The 24,677-nt window shown below is 38.0% G+C and overlaps 1 long non-coding RNA gene and 1 pseudogene across 2 annotated transcripts in view; one reads left to right on the forward strand and one right to left on the reverse strand.

Annotated features, from left to right (window-relative positions):
• The window catches only part of LOC308615312, a 168,791-nt gene that overhangs the window by 112,887 nt on the left and 31,227 nt on the right, over positions 1-24,677 (reverse strand). The gene's annotated exons all lie outside the window — the stretch shown is intronic.
• On the forward strand, positions 14,756-15,767 carry LOC308615651 (mortality factor 4-like protein 2; annotated as a pseudogene). The gene is made up of 2 exons: positions 14,756-14,817; positions 14,908-15,767. The product of its transcript is annotated as a mortality factor 4-like protein 2 (transcript).

Here is a 24,677-nt window from a genome sequence, read left to right on the forward strand (position 1 = left end):
CTGAGGCAGAACTCCTGTCAATATATAAGGCAGAAACCATCAGGGCTGGGCAGATACCAGAAAGTCACTTCTTTTTTCTCCATCTGACTGCCCTTGACCACTTCGGCAGCATGAGAGCAACAGCATTTGTCCTGCTCTCAGCTCTGGCGCTTACAACCATCTTCACTGACTATCTCCCTCCTAACTCTGCCCCTGCCCTGATACTGACAGCTCACGTCATCTTCTGCCACATAATTCTGGAATATACACATTAAATATAATAAGAGAAGATTTTTGAAATGCATTTTTTTGGTCTCCACCAATAAATCACTAAATTATATCATCTCAGGGGCCAAGTGGACCTAAATGGTCAACTAAAGCCAAATTCTTACCCTTACAAACATTTCGTGTAACTTTCTGGGGAAGTATTCATCCAAACGATGATTGGACTTAACATCACTATTTACTGGGACCTCATGTCATCATAAAACAGTTCAATCCATTATTTGGCAGCATGAACTATTATTCTTCTTCCATTACTGAGTTGAAGTCTGTCTCATTAGAATTTTCAACTGCTGGTCCAACTTCTGCCATCTAGGCTTATTACAGGAGATACTTCCAACATATAAAACTAGTGCTTTTCAATATTTTCTAAGTTCTGACTATGAAGTAGGAAAGAACAGGACAAACTCATCATTATTATAGCAGCTGTTTCATCCTTTGGGCTACACTCTAATCCCACTCCAAAAAAGAAACTAAAAATTTCTGTGTGAAGAGCTTCAATCTTTATGCTCATACACACAGCCCTGAAGTGAATCTTATATCTTTATGATAGGCTGAGGGCTGAACGAAATCAAAGATTATTTTTTCTAATAAGATTAGGTTCTTCCAGAGTTTGACTTTCTTCTGTCTTTATCTTTCTTTCAGATGTAGAATGTACCAAACACCATCAAAAGATCTGTACACCCATCTCGACATAAAAGTACTACTTCTGTGTAATTTTAAAGCCAGTATCAGTAAAAAAAGTATTTGCCACTGTGCATTAATTAAATTTCTACATGTTTGAAGATTTATGTTTTAAGTTGCAAAAATTGCTTTATTTAAAACACTGTGGATGGGCCTTTCTTAAATGCAAGTGGTAGAACAAAGTGGTTAGACACTAGCATCAGAGTGAAAAGGTCCTGGTCTTAAATTTTAGCTCTTTGATCGTGTGGCCATGGCAAACAACATTTGCCTCATATTTTACAATACTGTGAAACTTAAAGCCATAATGTTTGAAAAGGGCTTAGCACAGTACCTGACACATAGTAAAGCTCAGTAAGTACAAGTCATGACTCTTAAAATGTTTAAATGGGTCACACACATCTTTGTTCTCTATCTTAAACAATAAAGACTTTAATTTAACCTTTTATTCATTACTCATATTAAATAATTATTATTGTTGAGAAAATCTAGGTGTGGTAGTAGAAACTTAAGCTAGCCATCAGGCAATTGGGGTTCTAGACAAGCTTTACTGCTTTTTAGTTGCGTGACCCTGAAGGCCCAGGCAGTTCCTTCCATTTCTTTGAGTCTTTTGTTTTCCCTGTTAAAGAAAATAAGAGATTAAGAATATAAAATTTGGAGTCAGGACTGAGTTCAAGCTTTCCTTCGTGATTTATTAGCTGTGAGAGAATGAAAGGTGCTGATGAATATTAAGCCTTAGTAGTTGCCTGGTCAGACTGTGCATATGACATAAATCCTGGCACTGGGGTTTGAGCAGGCAAGGAGAAGTGAAGTCATGCTGGTATATGCCCAACATGAGGCACTGCAATTCCATTTTCCACTAGGCTCCACTAGCCTCTGAAGTCCCCTGCCATCATGTCATGCTTAGTAATCTTTGTATTGGCAGCTCTCAGCTCAGCCCTAAACCTTAGGAGGTTCATGGAGTATAGTAACTCAAAGAATGGATGAATTAATTAATGTAACATATCTGAAGCAGAAGATGAATTCAACTTTAAGTTTGAGCATATTTCAGGTTATCCAAGTAGAGATATTTAACCACTAGAAAAATGTCATGTCTGCAAATGAACTTATTTATGAAACAGAAACAGACTCACAGGCATAGAGAACAGACTTGTGGTTGCCAAGGAGGATGGGGGAAAGAATGGATTGGGAGTTTGGGATCAGCAGATGCAAACTATTATATATAGAATAAATAAACAACAAGGTCCTACTGTATACACATGGAACTATATTTAATATCTATGTAACCGAATCAGTTTGCTGTATACCAGAAACTAACACAACACTGTAAATCAACTATACTTCAATAAAAAATAAATTTAAGGGCTTCCCTGGTGGCGCAGTGGTTGAGAGTCCGCCTGCCGATGCAGGGGACGCGGGTTCGTGCCCCGGTCTGGGAGGGTCCCACATGCAGTGGAGCGGCTGGGCCCATGAGCCATGGCTGCTGAGCCTGCGCGTCTGGAGCCTGTGCTCCGCAACGGGAGAGGCCACAACAGTGAGAGGCCCGCGTACCGCATAAAAAAATTTTTTTAAATAAATAAATAAATACATTTAAAAAAAAGAAAAATATTATGTCTGAAACTCTGGGACAGAAGGAGCTGGAAATGTAGTCTCTTCTGTATGGAACTGGAGTTACTGTAGACTTGGAAGTAAAGCCAAGGAATAAAATTAATAGCTATCATTTATTCATTATTTTCCACGCCATGTACTGCTAAGCATTTCACACATATCTTCTCAGTTACCTATGTTTTACTTTTAACCTTACAATACAGTTATCACCTTCATTTTGCAGGTAAAGAAAGTAAGGCTTAGAGAGGAAAAATAATTGTCCCAGGGTCGTATAGTCAGGATTTGAATTCCGATGTGTTTGACTTTAATGTCCACACTCTTCAACTTGCTCAGAGATGAAAAACCTAGAAAATTCTTTCTTGGTAATTGCCTACTTGTTCCTGCAGGCAGCTTATCACCTTAGCTTTGCTCCAGGAATTGAGAACAGTGGTTCTCAACTACAATGTTAAAACATATTTGTCTGTCTATGTGCTGGTGAAGCGCGTATCAAGTACCTTGTTACCAATAATTAACGGTAAATATTGCTAAGATGTAGTAATTCTTATAACTATAGTAGTTAACATCATAATATATCTCATACTTACATTCAGATAGAACTTTTTAAGTCAGATAGAGAAGTAGCAGGACATGTAGAAAACGGATCCCATGGGAATGGCTGCACCTGTGAAAATGCCATGTGTGTTGAGAACTGATGCATCAACTAGTATGGTGGAAAAGATTTTATTTTAAAATAAATTATGATTCAGTTACCAGTTACCATAAAGAAGTTTATCACTCATGATTTTATATGTGATATAAAAAATCTTTTTATTTAATGTATCTCAAAGGGGTTAGATGAGGACAGACAATTGGAATAAGAAGCAAATGCACTGAGAGCTTTCTGAACTTGCTTGGAAAATCCTAAATCCTGAGAATAAAAATTTTGTTTAAGGAACTCAAGATTTTTTACATGTATTTCCAGATTGACTGTAGTAATTATAAAAGGTTACCACCAGTAAAAGAGAGAGTTTGTTATGCTGTATATGCACCAATTCATGGATCTGATGGCAAAACTTACAGCCATGATTGCTACTTTTGTTATGAAGTTAAGAAAGTATTGAAATAGTTTTCTTTTCTATATTTAAGGGTTAATAATTATGTGTTAAGACAAATGTACTTCAAGTAGAAGAAGTTGTTTATGGTATAAGGAATATGTGAATCATCTCACATTGACTCTGATGAATAGAACTGTCACAATTTACAGGATTTGGGAGTCCCTGGTATTACTGTATCACTACATATTGTGACAGTAAGAGTGAATCAGAGAATCCTGGAATCTCTAAGTTGGAAGGAAACTTAAGGGTCATCCAGTTCAACTGCCACCTACTAACCTATTGCTTAAACTCCTTCCACAAAAATTCACCAGTTTGGCTCACAGTCTACGCTTGGTCTATTTTCAGGGACAAGGAACATCCCTCCTCCCAGGCATGCCAATCCACACCTGCTAGAATGAGCCATGTTTATTGTTCAGCTTCAACAACTAAGTTTGGATATATTAGAACTCCTTAATGATTGGTACAAAAGGAAACACTATCTGAAAACCTAAAGAACTTGTTCCATTTCTGAGTATGGTTTCTCAACAAAATATATGTTGGAGGTACAATAAAATTAAATTAGAAAATCAAATAGCCAAAAGTAGTTTAAAGGTTACAAAGCAATCATCCAAAAGATATATCAGTATCAGTTCAAAAACCACAAAATGATGAATAATATACTAGAGTGTATAGAAACGTATAGCTCCTTTTAAGTATTTTCAAAATAAACGTGACTGAGAACAAGCATCTAATATATATGGCATATTGTTTTGATTCTTTTTTATTATGAATAGAATTATGAACTCTCATGAAAAAAGGCTTATGTGTGTCTTCTTTAAATAAAAAATCCATTAAAATATGCTTTCAGGGACATAAACATAAATAAATCCACTAAAATATGCTTTCAGGGAGGTATTATGAGCCTCATCCTTACGTAATCAGCACCACTTGCTAAAATATCCCTAAATTGCAGTCACTCCTTTTAAAGACATCAATAAATGGAGAGACTTGGCTACATTTTGATGGGTTCACTGGTGAGGTTTGGATGCTAATGAAATGCCTATGGCCTCAGGATTTCTCATTTATTGCTATTTTCTCTCCACAGGAAAACTAACAGCAAACTTAAATTTGTACATTTTGGAGAATGTTGAATCTATCTTGTGATTACAGCTCACAAGGGACACATTTCTTCTCCCATATAATCTATGCCATATTGCCTAATCTTGTCACTATTATGTCTTGATTTTCTTGTAGAATAAAGTAAAATAAATATATGTCTGACTCTTCATTTAGGAGTTTCCTCTTCTAGATTTGTTTAATTTTGGGGTAATGTCTAACAGACAACCTTAGGACCACATCCTGGGGAAAAGGGGCCCAGTAAGACCAGTAGTGGGAACCAGAAAAATCAAAGGACCTAAAGCTGATGACTTTTCTTGCCCAGGCCAGGAAAACATCCCCTGTGCATAACTTAGTTCTGGTGTATTCCTGAAGCATGAACAGATAAAGAGGGAGACTTAAAGCACAACAATCAGGAAATACTGTTTTGCTATATGTCCGTTGTGTTTAAGACGTTGAAAGCTACCCTGGATTGAGACTGCTCTCTATTTTTTCCCAGAGAACATGTCTGTAAAATGTGTCTAGGAAATGTGGCCAGGAAGGCTGTGTAAGTTCCCATGAATTAGTTGATGTCTCCCATGTTTTTCTTTCCTTGAGGTTTGATCTCAGGTCTAGGACCTGAAACTTAACTTATCCCACTAGTACATTATATATTCCCCAAACCATATTATTGTATGTTCCAAAGATCATATTATTTGTTCCAAAGAACAGAGAGTATGCCTTGCAAAACTTTTTAATCTATTTGTGCATCTATTCAATTAACACATACCTATTAATGCCTACTTTGTGTCTGGGTTAGACTTCGTAGCATACAATAGTGAATAGAATAGATTTGGTCTTGCCCTCCTAGAGCTTATGTTCTGAGGAAAAATTCTTTGCCATGCTTAGTACAGCATTTTGTATATAAGTTATATTATACAAATATGTTTAGTAACACTGAATCAAAATTAAGCAACATCTCAACTGGATTATAACAGAGGCACATTATATAAGCATTTAACATACAAAAATCTAACTATGTGATCTCTGCAAAGAGGGAGAAAGAAATTAGAGTCAAGCCCATTCGAGCTGTGTTCTGATCTCACAGACCCATTAGAACTTTAGGTACCAAGACTGTCCACCACAATGACTTGTGCTAATTTCCAAAGAATTCAAGTAGCCTGGTGTTTGTTGTGATTATTTCCTTCTGTTTTCTCTTTTGTTTTTTTCAAAAGCACTCCTCAAAGAAACCCTTAAAAGAAATTGAAAACATTGACTTAGATGTCATTTATCTTTTCACCAAATATTGATTAAATATCCACACTTTGTTAGATACTAGAAATGCATCACTTTGTTAAATGCTAGAAATGCATCAATGAGAAAACAAATATAAAAGGTCATTCTTCCTTCATGAAGCTTTAAGATTACATAGGAATAATAATATTAAAAAGATACCAAATATATATATATGTATATGTGTGTGTGTGTGTGTGCGTGTGTGTATGGTTGAGACTGGCTAATTAGGGAAAGATAAAGATCTCTGGTGCAGGGGTGGTGATGGGGATAGAGTGGGGGGGCAGTACCCATGGCGTTAAGAAGTGAGAAGCATCATTCCAAGCAGAGATGACAGTAAAAGATCGGAACATAAGCAACACCGGCAATTGTTGGCCAGTTCATATTTTTCAACCACTCTTCCTCCCAAGCCTCTTCTATGAGCCACCCCTCACAATCCATTTTCCAACTGCCTCCAAAGTGATATTTCTAAAACACTGATCTCATCGTGTCATCTGCCTGCAAAAACTGCTTTAGTGAGTGACACCACCTACACCTATGTCGGTACTGCTCACCTCACTCTGCAACCTCATCCCTCCCCATTCCACATTTTGATATGGACTGCTTACCACTCTCAGAACCTTGCATGCACTCTGCAGTTTTGCACATGCTGGTCCCTCTTCCTACACTTATTTTTCCCACTTTTCCAACACCAATTTCCACTCATTAAAAAGATTCAGCCCCAGTGTTATCTTTTCTAAAAATCTCCTCCTATGTATTCGGTCCTCTTAGATTAGCATGTATCATATTACACTCTCACTAGCTTTAAAAATATCTGTCTCTTGCTATATTGTGAGCTCACAGCTGGCATGCTGCACGTGTTCAATTAATGCTTTACAAATTAAGTGAACTAAACTAAAATTAATTGAATTTGACTTCTATCAACAAGTAAGGAAGCAAACCATGCATTCTTATCCCAGATAACCCTGAAGTCAGATGTCAACTCCTGATTCAACTGAAATGTACAGCATCTGTTTGCATTCCGCACCAACCTAAGCTCTGAATGGTTTCTTCAAGTTCGTATAAATAAAATCCACAGATACACAAATAATAGAGAGCAATGACTGTTTTTGTAGAGGCTGCCAAAGAGTGACAGAGATGGTGGTTACCCTGAACACCCACGGCCTGGAACTACCCATACATCCCTGTCCTCTACAGTCATCTCTTGCAACACCACCTCGTTAGTCAACCCTTGTCATTTGTAACATGAAAAGAAAACTGCCATCAAATCTTAAAGGTACCCAAATAAAATAAAGTAAAAAATTAAACATTGATACATTGCCAAAACCTGTTCCCTACTCAAATTCTAAGAAATCTCACTCTGTTTCATTTCTAGTTAGTTCTTCCTCATATTTAAGCAAAGCATGTATTACTACATCAAATAAACTGGTCCTTCTGGAAAAGGTAATTCCTGTCTCTCTCAGAGAACAAAAGCTAAGCTGAAACACTGACTGGAATGGAAGCCAGAGCTATAAAACACACCTCAACAAAACACCCATATGAACACATCATGAAAACTTTTCAGAATTTCTTAAGAAAAGAAACTCTGAGTCCATAGAAAATTAAGATTTTTAAGAGTGCCTTACCATTTGTCTGGGCTTTTGTTAGTCTTTTTTTTTTTTTTAATCCCCTTTATTGCCAGAATGAGTGACATGTGGGGTCTTGGGTACTTGACTGGAAGTCAAACCTGAGGCTCTGGGGTGGAAGCACCGAGTCCAGGACACTGGACCACTATAGAATTCCTGGCCCCAGGGAAGATTAATCACTGAGAGCTCTTATGGAGGCCTCTAACTGAATCCAAGACCAGGCACCACCCAACTGCCAGCAGCTCCCAGTGCTGGTTGCCTCACACCAAACAACAAACAAGACAGGAACACATACCCACCCATCAGCATACAGACTACCTAAAGTCATACTAAGCTTTCAGACAACCCAAACACACCACCTGACATGGCCCTGCTCATCAGAGGGAAGACTCAGCTCTACAGATAAGTGAGAAGGAAGACAGAATGGTGGAAATAACTGCTGCAGAGCAGAATAAAGAAAAAAGAATGAAAAGAATGGAGGACAGTCTCAGAGACCTCTGGGACAACATTAAGCACACCAACATTCTAATTATAGGCATCCCAGAAGGAGAAACAAAGAAAGGGTCTGAAAAAAATTTTGAATAGATTATAGTCAAAAACTTCCCCAACGTGTGAAAGGAAATAGTCAATGAAGTCCAGGAAGTGCAGAGAATCCCACAGAGGATAAACCCCAAAAGAAACATGCTGAGACACATATTAAACAAACAAAAATTAAACACAAAGAAAAAATATTAAAAGCAGCAAGGGAAAAGCAACAAATAATATACAAGGGAATCCCCATAAAGTTAACAGCTGATCTTTCAGCAGAAGCTCTGCAAGCCAGAAGGGAGTGGCAAGATATATTTAAAGCAATGAAAGGGAAAAACCTACAACCTAGATTACTATACCCAGCAAGGATCTCATTCAGATTCGATGAAGAAATCAAAAGCTTTACAGAGAAGCAAAAGTTAAGAGAATTCAGCACCACCAAACCAGCTTTACAGCAAATGCTAAAGGAAGTTCTCTAGGCAGGAAACACAAGAGAAGGAAAAGACCTACAAAAACAAACCTAAAACAATTAAGAAAATGGTAATAGGAACATACATATCAAGGATTACCTTAAATATAAATGGATTAAATGTTCCAACCAACACACAGACTGGCTGAATGGATCCAAAAACAAGACCCGTATATATGCTGTCTACAAGAGACCCACTTCAGACCTAGGGACACATACAGACTGAAAGTGAGGGGATGGAAAAAGATATTTCATGCAAATGGAAATCAAAAGAAAGGTGGAGAAACAATATTCATATCAGACAAAATACACTTTAAAATAAAGACTATAACAAGAGACAAGGAAGGACAAGACATAATGACCAAAGGATCAATCCAAGAAGAAGATATAACAATTGTAAATATCTATGCACCCAACATAGGAGCGCCTCAATACATAAGGCAAATACTAACAGCCATAAAAGGAGAAATCAACAGTAACATAATAATAGTAAGGGACTTTAACACCCCACTTTCACCAATGGAAGATCATCCAAACAGAAAATAAATAAGGAAACATAGCTTTAAATGACACATTAGACCAGATGGACTTAATTGAAATTTATAGGACACTCCATCCAAAAAAAACAGAATACACTTTCTTCTCAAGTGCACAGGGAACATTCTCCAGGATAGATATCTTGGATCACAAATCAAGCCCCGTAAATTTAAGAAAATTGAAATTGTATCAAGCATCTTTTCCAACCACAACGCTACGAGACCAGATATCAATTACAGGGAAAAAACTGTAAAAAAATACAAACACAAGGAGACTAAACAATACACTAGTAAACAACCAAGAGATCACTGAAGAGATCAAAAAGGAAATCAAAAAATACTTAGAAACAAATGACAATGAAAACAAGATGACTCAACACATATGGGATGCAGTAAAAGCAGTTCTAATAGAGAAGTTTATAGCAATACAATCCTACCTCAAGAAACAATAAACATCTCAAAAAAAACCCTTAAACTTACACCTAAAGCAATTAGAAAAAGAAGAACAAAAAACCCCCAAAGTTAGCAGAAGGAAAGAAATAATAAAGATCAGATCAGAAATAAATGAAAAAGAAATGAAGGGAACAATAGCAAAGATCAATAAACCTAAAAGCTAGTCTTTGAGAAGATAAACAAAATTGATAAACCATTAGCTAGACTCATCAAGATAAAAAGGGAGAAGACTCAAGTCAACAGAATTAGAAATGAAAAAGAAGTAACTGACACTGCAGAAATACAAAGGATCATGAGAGACTACTACAAGCAAATGTATGCCATAAAATGGACAACCTGGAAGAAATGGACAAATTCTTAGAAAAGTACAACCTTCCAAGAATGAACCGGGAAGAAATAGAAAGTATGAATAGACCAATGACAAGCACTGAAATTGAAACTGTGATTAAAAATCTTTCAACAAACAAAAGCCCAGGACCACATGGCTTCACAGGCGAATTCTATCAAACACTTAGAGAAGAGCTAACACCTATCCTTCTCAAACGCTTCCAAAATATAGCAGAGGGAGGAACACTCTCAAACTCATTCTACGAGGCCACCATCACCCTGATACCAAAACCACACAAAGCTGTCACACACACAAAAAAATTACAGGCCTATATTACTGATGAACACAGATGCAAAAATCCTCAACAAAATACTAGCAAACAGCATCCAACAGCACATTAAAAGAACCATACACCATGATCAAGTGGGGTTTATCCCAAGAATGCAAGGATTCTTCAATGTACACAAATCAATCAAAGTGATGCACTATATTAATAAATTGAAGGATGAAAACCATATGATCATTTCCATAGATGCAGAAAAAGCTTCTGACAAAATTCAACACCCGTTTATGATAAAAACTCTCCAGAAAGTGGACATAGAGGGAACCAACCTCAACATAATAAAAGCCATATATGACAAACCCACAGCCAACATCATTCTCAATGGTGAAAAACTGAAAGCATTTCCTCTAAGATCAGGAACAAGACAAGGGTGCCCACTCTCACCACTATTATTCAACATAGTTTTGGAAGTTTTAGCCATGGCAATCAGAGAAGAAAAATAAATAAAAGGAATCCAAATTGGGAAAGCAGTCATAAAACTGTCACTGTCTGCAGATGATATGATACTATACATAGAGAATCCTAAAGATGCCACCAGAAGACTACTAGGGCTAATCAGTGAATTTGGTAAAGTAGCAGGATACAAATTTAATGCACAGAAATCTCTTGCATTCCTATACACCAACAATGAAAAATCAGAAAGAGAAATTAAGGAAACACTCCCATTTACCATTGCAACAAAAAGAATAAAATACCTAGGAATAAACCTACCTAAAGAGACAAAAGACCTGTATGCAGAAAACTATAAGACACTGATGAAAGAAACCAAAGAAGATACAAACAGATGGAGAGATATACCATGTTCTTGGATTGGAAGAATCAATATGTGAAAATGACTATGCTACCCAAAGCAATCTACAGAATCAATGCAATCCCTATCAAATTACCAATGGCATTTTCCACAGAACTAGAACAAGAAATTTTACAATTTGTATGGAAACACAAAAGACCCCAAATAGCCAAAGCAATCTTGAGAAAGAAAAACGGAGCTGGAGGAATCAGGCTCCCTGACTGCAGACTATACTATAAAGCTACAGTAGTCAACACAGTATGGTACTGGCACAAAAACAGAAATATAGGTCAATGGAACAGTACAGAAAGCCCAGAGATAAATCCATGCACATATGGTCACCTTATCTTTGACAAAGGAGGCAAAAATATACAATGGATTAAAAACAGCATCTTCAATAAGTGGTGCTGGGAAAACTGGACAGCTCCATGTAAAAGAATGAAATTAGAACACTTCCTAACACCATACAAAAAAATGGCCTAAATGTAAGGCCAGACACTATAAAACTCCTAGAGGAAAACATAAGCAGAACATTCTATGACATAAATCACAGCCAGATCCTTTTTGACCCACTTCCTAGAGAAATGGAAATGAAAATATTTTATTTTTCCTAGAGAAATAAAATAAACAACTAGGACCTAATGAAACTTAAAAGCTTTTGCACAGCAAAGGAGACTATAAACAAGACAAAAAGACAACCCAAAGAATGGGCGAAAATATTTTCAAACGAAGCAACTGACAAAGGATTAATCTCCAAAATATACAAGCAGCTCATATGCAGCTCAAAATCGAAGAAACAAACAACCCAATACAAAAATCGGTGGAAGACCTAAACAGACATTTCTCCAAAGAAGAAAGATTGCCGACAAACACATGAAAAGATGCTTAACATCACTAATCATTAGAGAACTGCAAATCAAAACCACAATGAGGTGTCACCTCACACCAGTCAGAAAGGCCATTATCAAAAAATCTATGAACAATATATGCTGGAGAGGGTGTGGATAAAAGGGAACCCTCTTGCACTGTTGGTGGGAATGTAAATTGATACAGCCACTATGGAGAACAGCATGGGGGTTCATTAAAAAACTAAAAATAGAACTACCATATAAACCAGCAACCCCACTACTGCACATATACCCTGAGAAAACCATAATTCAAAAAGAGTCATGTACCACAATGTTCACTGCAGCACTATTTACAATAGCCAGGACATGGAAGCAACCTAAATGTCCATCGACAGATGAATGGATAAAGAAGATGTGACACATATATACAATGGAATATTACTCAGCCATATAAAGGAGCGAAATTGAGTTATTTATAATGAAGTGGATGGACCTAGAGTCTATCATATAGAGTGAAGCAAGTCAGAAAGAGAAAAACAAATGCCGTACGCTAACGCATATATATGGAATCTAAAAAAATGGTATTCATGAACCTAGTGGCAGGGCAGGAATATGGATGCAGACATAGAGAGTGGACTTGAGGACATGCAGGGGGAAGGGGAAGCTGGGACTAAGTGAGAGAATAGCATGGACATATATACACTACCAAGTGTAAAATAGATAGCTAGTGGGAAGCTGCTGCACAGCACAAGGAGATCAGCTCCGTGCTTTGTGACGACATAGAGGGGTGGGATAGGGAGGTTGGGAGGGAGGCTTAAGAGGGAGGGCACATGGGGATATATGTGTACGTACAGCTGACTCACTTTGTTGTACAGCAGAAATTAACACAACATTGTAAAGCCATTATACTCCAATAAAGATAAAAAAAAAAAAAAAACCCTAGAAAAGAACTAGAGTTCTGAATGTTGCTTATGGAAAGCTCTGGAAACTACTGGATCATTACCAGTTGCCAGACTCCTAGGCACTTGTTTCCTGGGACGTGAGGCATTTAACACTCAAAATAGGCTCTGAGGTTAAAACAGCTAAGGTCAGGCCCAGCCAAGTCCTCCGTGACTCATCCAGCAACAATTTGGCTTTGGGGTTTCCATCTCCCTGCTCCCAGTTCCTGAATCACATTCCTCATGCAGGAGACCCCAGCCTGAGGCCCCACTTCTGTAACTGGCCCAGCATCCAGACCCTCTGGCTCTTTACAATTCCAGGTTGTGCTCCTTGCTTCTCTCCTCCTCTCTGCTTTACCTCTCCTAGAAATGAAGCCCAGTGGCAGACACCCCAAAATAGTGGCAGACTTCTGCTGTGGTACTCACCTCCCTGGTCCCCCTGTCTCTATTTAGACTGCCTGTCTGGGCTCCAGTTATCTCCTGTTTATCTCTGAGGCCCACAGATTGCCTGAACTACCATTTGCTTGCTGCCACACCCTTTAGATATGAACATGTCCTCCCTGTCAGACTGAAATTATTTGATACAATGGTTAAGATGGTGATCATTTTGCAAAATCGCATATACAAATATCAAATCATTATGTTGTACATATGAAGCTAATATTATATGCCCATTATATGTCAGTTTTTAAGAAAATACAGATAAATGAAAAAAAAAACCTAAGGAAACAAAAGAAAAAGATGCAGGGCATTGGAGATAGAGAACTTTGGAGTCAAATCTAGATTTGCTACTTCTGAGTAAGCTTGAGTTAGTGATTTAACCTCTGAGTTTCAGTTCTTGCATTTCAAAATGGGGGCAACAGCAGTTCCTTACAGACTGGTATAAACCAATGTACATACAGTACACAATATTGTGCCTGGGACATGATTAGCATAAATAAATAAATGAATGATTTAAAAAATAATAACAACAGAAACCTGTGGTTGTCCTAAATTTGTCCCCTAAGCACAATGGGTGGTTCTATTTCAGGTTCTGGCCCCTCACTGTCTTCTCCCCAGCCCCACCGTATCACCCCTGCCTGACCACATCCTAAGAGTCAGCATTACGAACCTCCTGTTAGAGCAGAGCGTCACTGTTACAGCCACAGAAGTCAGCCAAGTAGCTCTGATTGCAGTGAAATAAAAACACACAGTCATCCATCAGAGACTTTAAAAAAACCTTTTTAAAACTGGTCCTCATATTTGGTTAAAAAAAAAAAAAAAAGAAAACCATATCTTTTGGTTTTGAGCCCCAAGAGCAGGGGTTTGGGTCCTGTTCATCCTTGTGTCTAAAATGGATATTTGTCTATTTGTTTCTCCACTACCTGAAAAATAGTACGCAGTGCCTGACAAACATCATATATGTCATTTTTAACCTGTCATGAAAGAAAATGTTAGAACAAACTTCGGGTGAATATAATCAAGGCCACATACTCAACATCCTAATGGCGTTAGGGGTCCCACACTAAACTCTGCCGGAAAATAACAAAAGAAACCAATATTAGTAAAGGGCAGAGAACAGGAGAACTAAATTCCTCCACAGACAGAGAAACGTTTCTAGAGTCTGTGGCTGCATAACTGTCTTTGCTGGAGGAGGGGAAGACTGGTTGAATTAGGTGGGAGCTGGCAGCAGGAGTAGCAGTAAAGAGTGGGAATTAGGGGCATCTCATGGCAAACTCAAAAGGTATAATCCTCACCCAGAGAACTTTCTGGAAAATTAACTGAGTGTGTACTTGCCTGAAGAGCACTCTGCTTGGAGATCAGGACAAAATGGCTACCATCAGAAAAGCTAAGTAAGCTGTATAGTGGGGATCAGAAGATCTGATCCTGATTGCATCGCATCCCTGATGACTACAGAGTCTTGGGCTGTGTTTCTCACCTCATCTCTCCAGACCGTCCCAGAAGATCTGTAAGTTTCCATCTGGGAAAACGTTAGGAGTTCTTGGAAGGGAAAGAAGGAAGAGGATTACTGGTTGGAATAAACACAGTGTTGAGTGAGTTCCAGAAAGCAGGGTTCTCAAACTCGTGGACAACAAACTGCAGAAGAAGACAACTTCAAAAAACCAACTAGAAGCAACATGCAGAGAAGTAAGATGAAGGGGGCCTCCTCAGGAAAAAAAGACAGCTGGTCCCCAGCAGAAATCTGGAATCAGCACTCCCAGGTAGATGGCGGGGAGCGCTCTGCAGAGAACCCCCTTCAGGGTCCGTGAGGAAGACAAGAAAGGACAGAGGACCCCTGGGGACAGAGGTGGTGGCAGCACCAGCGAAGCACCTCAGCCACCTCAGAAGAAAACGGCCCGGGCAGACCCCACTGCTCAAAGTAAGGAGCCATTTAAGAATAGAACGGAAGTTAAAGCGAGGATTCCAGAAGAATTAAAACCATGGCTTGTTGAGGACTGGGACTTAGTTACCAGGCAGAAGCAGCTGTTTCAACGCCCTGCTGAGAAAAATGTAGATGCCATTCTGGAAGAGTACGCACATTGTAAGAAATCACAGGGAAATGTTGATAATAAGGAGTATGCAGTTAATGAAGTTGTGGCAGGGACAAAAGAGTATTTCAATGGGATGCTGGGCACTCAGCTACTCCACAGATTTGAGAGGCCCCAGGATGCTGAAATCCTCTTGGCTCACCCTGTTGTGCCGATGTCCCAGGTTTATGGGGCACCACAACTATTGAGATTATTTGTAAGAACTGGAGCAGTGTTGGCATACCCACCCCTTGATGAGAAGAGCCTTGCATTACTGTTGGGCTATCTTCATGATTTCCTAAAATATCTGGTGGCAAAGAATGCTGCGTCTCTGTTTACTGCCAGTGATTATAAAGTGGCTGCTGCTGAGTACCACCGCGGAGCCCTCTGAGTGTCTACTGTCCGCTCACTGTTAAGTCTGGTATCTGTCAACACTCTTTTTGTTCTTAGTCTTTTTCTTATGTAATCGGTGCCCTTTAAGACTGTTCATGTATAACAGGGTTTATGTTTCAGTTTGTTTTCTGTTTTGTTCTAAACAGAAAATAAAAGGAGTGAAAGCTCCTGTTCTCATTTCAAAGTGGCTACTAGTGTATGCAGTAATTACGACAAAGAAGAAACATTCACTAGAACATTTTATTGCCTAGTTGACAACACTGCTTGAATGCTGGTGGTTCTATCCCTTTGACACTACACAATTTTCTAATATGTGTTAATGCTACATGAAAAGATGCCCTGATTCCTAGTACCAAAGGCTCAACTTAATGTATATACCTGAAAACCCATGCATCTGTGCTCTTTTTTCATGGTGCTTGAAGTAAGTCTTTGTTGTTTCTTAGGCATTCTATCTCTGCTCAAGTTGTTGAAGGATGGTGGGTTTTTTTCATGGTTTTTGTATTTGAGTCTAATGCACATGATAGAGGCAGTGCATTACTGTATAGCCACGGTTTTCCTGAGAAGTTGATATTTTAGGAATTGTATTTCAGATCTTAAATAAACTTTGTTTCTAACTTTCAAAGCAAGTAAAAAAAAAAGAATGGAAATTAGGAAAGAGGCATATAAAAGACTTATTTTATAGGATTTCATATAAGATATAAAAGATTTCAAAAATACAGCTTGTGCTATTTCTTATAATGTGTGATAGATATATGAGCATTTGTGTTGTGGTTGTTAATATTATTATTCTTTAAACTGTATCTGTGTATTACATACACTTGCATGTATGATATATGACAAAAGAGAGAAAAGACAAGGAGGAAAAAGAGAAAAAAAAGTAGATGCTCTCAGGTATAAACTGGCTCTGAATTTGAGATTTGCTAAGTGAAAAGGATCAACATGTTTACCTTTAATGCATTCCTTCTTCTCCAATATCTACATGCCTCTTTGACACTTTTTTTCTCAAGGACAGAGACTGACTCCTCTCCAAAAACAGTCCTAAGTAGACTAGGAAACTAACCCAAGACAGAGGCCCACTTTATAGAGAAAGTGATGCAGGCTGCAGTAGTGCATTATGTTACTCAATGGCCTGAATATTTCTGCTTTCTCTGTGAAAATTCCCACGAGAAGCAAAACAAAGACTCAAGGGCATCTTGTGACAGAAAATGTTGGTCAAAAAAAGGACCTCAAATATTGATCCAGTGATTCAGAGACTTCTGGGTATCACAGACCAGTTAAATTTCTTTTTTCATAATTATCTATCGCAAATTAAAGTAAAAAGTACAATATAAATCCAAGACAAAAAAAAATCACCCACTATCTTTAGGAAGCCTATCATTTTATTACTTATCTGTATATAGATAGAGTTTCCTATATGGGCAGTAGTATCATAAATACAATTTTGTGTTCCATTTGTTTAATGTTATACCGTAAGAATATTTTTGATTTTTCTTGTTTCTTTTTCCCCCCCCATCTTCCTAAAATGACCAGTATAAACAGTAACCTTAAAAAAATTTAACTGGGAAACAAATAGGAAAACTAATGTAGGGTTGCCAATTCTGTTCTATAAAGATATTGGTAAAAATTATAATCCACTTTCATAATTGTTTCATAATATGAAATATAATAACAGTTGTAATTTTGCACTATTTTTATTACTAAATGGTTCTTATTTTTTCTCATGTTGCCTTAGAATGGCCAAAAGTCTCATCTGAACCAGGTACTAGCATTTAAGAACCACTCATGAAGACCAGTGGTCCTCAAACAGCATTCTTTTTTTTTCCCATACCACTTTTAATTTTACTATTTTTTTCTTTTAGTTAAAATTTACATAAATTGAAATCACAAATCTTAGCTGCACTATTTTGACAACTGGACATGCCTTGGTAAAACACAACCCTTTCACGATATGGAATATTTCCACCTCCCCAGAAAATTACCCCCAGACTCTCCTCCTCTTCCAAGAGACAACCACAGTTCTGCATTTTATTTAACCTTAGCTCAAACAGCATTCTAAGGAACTCTTGGGAGCCTCTGGGGTTGCCCAAACAGCACAATAAGGAGAAAGCAGGCCCAGCAAGTCAGAATCTTCTATTCCCTCTTCAATGCAGATACATTTCTCTTTCATGTATTTATTTATTTATTTAAATTGAAGTATAGTTGATTTAAAACGCTGTGTTAGTTTTGGGTATACAGCACAGTGATTCAGATATATATGTATATATGTTCTTTTTCAGATTCTTTTCCCTTCTAGGTTATTACAAAATATTGAGTAGAGTTCCCTGTGCTATATAGTAGGTCCTTGTTGGTTACCTATTTTATATATAGTAGTGTGTATTTTAATCCCAACCTCCTAATTTGTCCCTCCCACTGCCCTCCCCCATGCTCTTTCATTTCTTTATACATTGGGTTACAAATATTTTTTTTCTTTTTCTAAGAATATAGGTAGTAACGAAAAGGCAGGAGTCAAGAATTCTGATCAAAGACTCAGCAGAAGACTATGTGTGGCTTCATTTTCTTCATAGGTATACCAGGGGCACATGTGCAGGAGAGTAGGTGAAGTTGTGGTCAGCAAGTGGGTAGCAGAAGTTAAGGGGCCAAGAAATAAGTCTCAGTTAAAAGTCTAAAACACCATACTAGCGCCTAGTTTGGGGGGAACAATGAAATAATAATAGATACTTAATCAAAATGCATATTCCTCTTGGAAAGAAATCTCATCTCCATGGAGCAGGGGCATACATTTCCCAATCTCTTCTTCATGATGATCTCTAGCTAGAGCAGACTTGAAGCCATACAACACTGGAGGCCAGAGATGGAGTTATTCCATGATGCATATGGCAATGTATATCTTGAAGTCTAAGATGTCAGTTGTAAAACATACCTCTGTATGTTTGGCAACAAGTTTATATATGTCCTTTTTCTTAGGGAAAAAATCTCTTTAGGGAATATAGGCTCCAGAACGTAGTCTTTAAGCTAGCTGCTTGTTGCTTCTCCCAAAGAGAAGGGGCTACAGATGAATGGGTTGAAGACAAATTAATGGGAATATACCAGTGTTAATGAATCACTGGGATAGTGGGGAAGCTTCCCACTGAGAACACCAGTTCTAAAGAGTTTTCCTAAACTTTATGCCATGCTACTGAAATATACAAGTCAGGACTGAGTATCTTGCAGCTTATGAAAAGTGCACTTGGATTACTTCAATGGAGAAGGCAATTCTGTACTTCGATAAAAGTACAGATGCATGTGGGAAAGAGTAAGTCATTTCCTTGCCACAAAAAGGACTTCAGTTATAGCCTGAAATATCCTTCATTAGTGCCATTTCAGGAGGCAAGAACCATCTTTCATACTTCTAGTATCCATCTAAGCAATGTTTTTTTTCACTTAGACTCAGAAACAAGGTATGAGATGAAAAATCCCCCAGGAGATTAACATAATCATAATGAGGGTTCGGTATTTTTCCACTAGCCCATGAAGCAGAGGCTTACGTCCTATTAAAAAAACCTGATCAAACAGGCTTAGGGTACCTGGCTAATAGGAAATCACTGGTAGGCACACATCAGCTTGCTGAATCTTCAGGTAAGCTAAATACCAATGGAATGATATTGAAGCAAATCCTTAAGGAATGCTAGTGGAATGCCTGAGGAGCCTAAGGGATGGGGACTGAATTTCTCCTTCCGAAGTATCATGTATTGTTACTGTTACCAACTGATACAAAATGAGGCCTTGTGTCAGAGATTGACCAAAAGGAGCACTGGGAGAAAGTTGCAGAGATTCCCCAGCTCCATCACTGGATAGTTACTTGAACTTGGGCAAGTTTTTAGTTTCTCTGGCTCAATTTCCTTCCTCATTAGTTATGTTGGCATTCTGTTTGTACCCATTTCATACAATTTTTGTAGGGATTAAATGAATTCATGAATGATAAGTGCTTAGAATATTCATGATATGGTACAGAATAAGCACTCAATAAGTATAATGTTACTGTTAAAAAATATGTAAAATATAAAAATACAATCCTCATACTCAATGCAGGAATTGCCATTACAGGATTCCTAACAGATATTCATGCAGTTTCTTCCGGGTCCCCTTGAGTGGAAGGAGCTCACTCCTTCCTGAGACAATGGGCAACTCTTAGTATCAAAACTTATTTTTATCAAGCTTAGATTTACCCCATATTATTTACCCTCTCACTTGTCCTAAATATAGCCCTTGGAGCCACAAATAAAAAGTCTAATTGGGAAACCTTTCAGTATTTTAAAGACAGTTCTTTTGTACCTCCTGAGTTTACTAATATTACTTGAAGAAAACCGTGAAATAGGCTCTATGCTAAGTGCTTTACATAGTGACCTCATTTAATTCACAAAACCCTAATAATAAATTTATATAAATATAAATGAAAGTGTTTATAATATTTACCACGCTAAGTCTAGCACCTAATTTAGTTCTGAAGCATGATAGGAGCTCAAAAAAAAAAGGGCAATAAGTTAATGAATGAATATGCTTTTTTTTTTCACTTAAGAAAAATAAGGTTTACTGATGACAGGTATGCTGTCCAACATGAATAGGAAATGGTAGGGTTACGATCAACGAGAGCTCTGTTTGACCCTACAGCTCAAGCTCTCAAACACTGCTGCACTATGTTCTGTAGACAACATCATAATCCCTATCCCCTCAGCAGCTCATCCGAACAGATTCTGGCTGTCTTTATTCATTTCCGGGGAGATAAACTTGAGATCTCTGTTGCACAGCCTTTCCAGGCCGAAGGCACTATGTTCATTAGCGTTATAGAGAATGTCTTCTAGCCCCTGAACTCAAAAGGCAAGAGTAGCTGCCAGTGGTATTGTCACAGAGCCATGGAATGACTCTTTGAAACTGTCATTTTCCATTGCCAGGAATTTCCTTGTCGCATTTAGCAAACACCATAAATGAAGAATGTTTTGTTGAAATATTGATTCGAGATAAGTTACTTCCTAATGTTTGGCATAGTGAGAAGTGCAAATGCTGCCCTTCCTTTGGACAACGTCAGTGCAGTTGACGGTATCACTAGCTAAGTATACCCCTTGACACTGAGCGTGACTAGCTCTTGATACATCAAACTGTACTTGACTTCTTAGGGTTAGCCCTATTTGGAGACAAAGCAATCATGGTCAAAACATGAGGGACAGCCCAGCTTCTGTACCATGGGATTCTTAAGATATCCACATGGACCCTTATATTGGTGCTTGAGGATGCCAGTGATATTCTCCTTTAGAAATGTGAGTAAACAACTTCCAAAAAAGAGTAAGTATATTCACAATAGACATTCGGCTAGTTCACTCACTAGGCTCCATTTGCACCACAAAATGTGGGGCTCTCAAGAAAGCCGTTTTCTACTGTAGAGCACGCATCACTGCTTAAGCCTTGTCAACAAAGATCAATGAATGGATCCCTCTGCTTTGTGTCTAGTCTGGGACAGATCTGCAAGCTTCCAGTTGATGAGGACTTTGAGTAAAGGGCTGAGACAGCTGCTGCTGATAGCCATACTGATCACTTTATCAATGAACGAAAATGGCACTGTTGCAGAAAATGAGTAATGAACCCAGGAACCTGTCTCTAAGACTTACTTCAGACATTTACTAGTTCTAATATCTTAGGCAAGTTATTAACTTATTTAAGACCCACTTTCCTCTTCTATAAACTGGAGACGATAGTAATACCCAACTCAGTCTTACATGTGAATCAAATAACATATGTGAAAGCACTAGGAATTGTTTATGCACCATCCAAATGTAGGGTAGAATTAATTTAGGTCATATTATGTAATCATCATTTACAAGGAACTCTTTCCCATGATTCATTAAGTCTTTTAAACCTGTTCTAGGGTCCTGTTCTGGGAATTAGCTATTTCTTAATAGAGATGACACACCTGGCCAGGATATAATGCAAACATCAAATGGGCTAGGCTGATAATAGCAGATCACCTCTGTTGATTCCACCTTACTGCCCTTGGCCACTTACAGCATCATGGGAGCAACAGCCCCACTTGGTACTAGAACATTCATTTATCTTTAGAATCTCAACTAAGACCCTGTGTCCAGGAAATTCTGAGATTCTTCCATCTCAAAAATGAGCAAGTCTGTTTTGTTTTTGTTCTAAAGCATTTCTCTTTCTCCATCATGAAATCACTGAATCATATAATCTCAGTTTTGGAGTGGGCCATAAAATTCATCTAAACCAACTTCCTTACTATATAAAAAAGCTTCCTGGGAGATCTCTGAGAAGTGAAAATTATCTGGCTTCTGATTTGATGCAAAAAAATCTCTTTCCGGGCTTCCCTGGTGGCGCAGTGGTTGAGAGTCTGCCTGCCGATGCAGGGGACACGGGTTCGAGCCCTGGTCCGGGAGGATCTCACATGCCGCGGAGCAGCTGGGCCCGTGAGCCATGGCTGCTGAGGCTGTGAGTCCGGAGCCTGTGCTCCGCAACGGGAGAGGGCACAGCAGTGAGAGGCCTGTGTACCGCAAAAAAAAAAAAAAAAAAAAAAAAAAATCTCTTTTCAAAAGAAAAGAAAGAAAAGAAAAACAGCACAAACCAGCCCATTCATGACCTGAGTCAATAGACTATTCTTACTTTATTTAGTAGAGATCAACATTGACTCAATTGTCGTCTATGACTGATAAAAGATTTTAAGAATTTAAAAATATATGACTTATTTGTCCATTCCATATTTATTGAATACTGACTGATAAAAGATTTTAAGAATTTAAAAATATATCACTTATTTTGTCCATTCCATATTTATTGAATACTGAATATGGCCTGGCATCACTTACTAGACTAACCACTCACAATGATGATCACCTTCCCAGTTCAGGGTCCTTTTACCTGTACTCCATTCTCAATCCAAAAGAGTATTCCCACCTTTGCTGAGTGAGTGGAACCTGAGTATTATTCTGATCCAAAGCCTTGAAGAGAACCCCATGTCAGCTGGCAGGGACTAAGAACTCAAGTAAAATTCAGATTTTTCCAAAACAATTGATTTTCATTATAGAAAGTGGTCACTTCACAACATGTGGTATAGAATTACTACTTTTATATAATCTCAGAGTTGGTATGAATTTTTCTATCTCAAAATCAAAAGGTCTTCCATACATCTTTTACTATGTAAAAGATGTAATTTAGATAATTTATCTAGAATCAGAGATAAATCTGATATGCTACATAATTTTGTTATGAAGCTGAGTATTTACCCATTTAAGTGTCAAAGCTGCTTCTATTAAAAGAATTTCAGATTCAAACCATTATTAAAGGGAGTCAATATAGCATACAGTCAAGTGTACTGGCTTCAGAGTCAGAATTCTGTTGGTTCCCAGCTTTGTCACTTTGTGATTAGAACAAATCACTTAAATTTTCTGGACCTCAGTCTCCTCATTTATACTGTAAGGATTGTTATAATACCTACCCGTTTGAATTGCTGTATGCTTAAATGCTATAACTTTTGCAAAGGGCTAAACATAGCCCTTCATACACAGTAAGAATTCTAGGATGTTTAGCTAGTATTATTATAAAATGTCATGTTTCCTTACTCATCAGGGGACGAAGAACATGATTTAAACTTTTCATTCAGAGTGAAAATTATTAATATATTTTAGAGAATTCCTATATGTGGTAATAAAAACTTGCAACTAAGTGACACCCTTAATTCTCTTTGAGGTTAAGCCTTATAAGTAAAAGAGAATAATACATTAGCATAGAAGTTAAGAATACGTACTTTGAAGGCACAGACTTTGGTTCAAGTAATAGGTTCATCCATTACTGGCTGTATGGTCTTAGAAATTTTACTTAACTTTCTGTTTGGGTCTCCCTTTCTGAGGAAAATATTGATAGTATCTACCTCAGAAAATTGCAACAGTTAAAAAGTAAACCACCTTCAGGGTTCTCAAAGGGTTGCTGGCAATTAACCAGGAGTTTCATAAATGTCAGCTATTACCATTTTGCTTTCCTAAGGAGCATGCAGGCTGTAAAAAGGGTGACTGAAGAGTGTTTGTGGGATAAATGGGGGAGCTGGTCTTGAGAAATTAACAGGATTTTTTTCTAAGCAAGCAGTGAGAGGCAGTGAGGTATATGACATAGGCATAAAAGTACATGACCCAGATTTGGATGTGGTGAGAATTTCACTGGACCTAAAGCAAACAGTATTTAGTGGAGGGTAGAGGCTGGAGGTTGGGTCGTGGGACTGAAGAATTCTCCTAGAGCTGTGAAGGTACCTGGGGTAGTGAATACCAGTGTGTGTGATGTTAAGCCATTCAGCCTCTGTCTTGTAGGCACTAATACAGCACCATAAACAGGCAGTTTCTAAACAGACCTGTGCTTCAGAAAAATCACTCTCCAGGCAAGAATGCCAGAAGTAGTAAGAATAATTAGAGCAAATACATATAGTCCTTTCCTCATGCCACCTACTAGTCTAAGTTAAGCACTTTGTGTATAAACTCATTTAATATTCATAAAACTATATGAAGTAGGTACTTCTACCACACTTTGCAGATGGAAAAAGTCAGTCAAAGAAGGGTGAAATAACTTGCCCAAGGCTACAAAGATAAGATTTGAACTCAGAAATTCTAGCAGCAGAGTCCCTACTTTTAACCACTGCACCACACAGCCTCTGCTTAGCTACGAGGTGAACAGATGCTAAGAAATAAAAGAAGTAGAGGAGGGGGCAGCTCTCTGATGAACTATGAAGGATGGAGGATGGGTGGAGACAGGGGAGAGAGGAAAGGAGAAAAGTTAGGAGACATGTGGAAGTTATAATATGCATCTGCACAAGATTAGTGATCAGGAAGAGAAAGTGGGGCCTGGGCGACTGCAGACAAATTTTAGTAACAGAACTGAAAAAGAG

The sequence above is a fragment of the Mesoplodon bidens genome (genome assembly GCF_964165515.1).
Source record: "Mesoplodon bidens genome assembly, chromosome: 4".
NCBI classification, from domain to species: Eukaryota; Metazoa; Chordata; class Mammalia; order Artiodactyla; family Ziphiidae; genus Mesoplodon; species Mesoplodon bidens.